Below are 1039 nucleotides of genomic sequence, written 5' to 3' on the forward strand. Positions count from 1 at the left end.
CGAGATAGCAATTTTGTAGCCCTGTCAATTCTACACCTTTTATGTGTTGATCATTTTTCTGTATCTTCAAAGCTGTAGTCCTGACAGGTCTTCTCGCGAAGGTCTTTTTTCGGTCGAAAATGACAGAACATGACGTCACTCTGACGTCATTTGTGGCCAACCTATCATAGCCTCTGGAAAAATTTTTGGTCACAATGTGTAAAATTGATGCCCGGAGGGGTCCTGAAAGTTTGGTGGCGATATCTCCAGCCGTTTAGGAGATATCGACCGAAAAGGACAGGAGGGGCCGTTTCGGCCCCCCCCCCTACGGGGCGCGGGTTAATGCATATGTCTCCGGTTGAAACTCTTTCTCTATGTAGTGCATCTTCAGCCGTCATTAACCCAATAAAACACCATTTGCACAACGAGAAACATTTAATGACATCTTATGTACAACAAAAATACATAAATCACATTCACACGGCGTGTTCTCTCGCACAAAACAGACACTATTCGCAGATTGGCACTCACTCCAAATGCACCATAGAGTTACCACGCCACGCCATTAGATAAACTTTAAATATACGCTGCGGCCGCCGACCGCCCGATCGTGTCCTGCCGCCGGTCCGGTCTGCCGGACACCGAACAAAGGACTCAAAACAAACCATCACATCAGTGAGACGGCCACGGCACACACTCGCAGGGGCGCGCGCGCTCGTCTTTTACACGGTACCTGCTGTACAGATCACGGGTTTATAGTACAGGCGGCGGCGCGGCGCCGGGTCCCCGGTCCCGGCCGAGCGCCCCGTGACGGTCCAACTAGCTCGGACAGTGCTGGCAGGTCGCCACTCCATACCTTAGCCCTGCAGCCCCGCTGGTAGGTACTAGACTGCGTCTACTAGAGATGCAACATTTCCGCACACACACACACACATGTTGATTGTCAGGCGAACCATATCATTAGGTCGAGGGTGTAAAATGCTCAGTAAAAGGGATGATGGGTCACATTCTGACCACTTCACAAAAAAATATCGCCACATTTTCATGCAGCGCCAGTCAG

This window comes from Amphibalanus amphitrite, unplaced genomic scaffold (genome assembly GCF_019059575.1).
Source record: "Amphibalanus amphitrite isolate SeventyFive unplaced genomic scaffold, NRLGWU_Aamphi_draft 000196F_arrow, whole genome shotgun sequence".
Taxonomy (NCBI): Eukaryota; Metazoa; Arthropoda; class Thecostraca; order Balanomorpha; family Balanidae; genus Amphibalanus; species Amphibalanus amphitrite.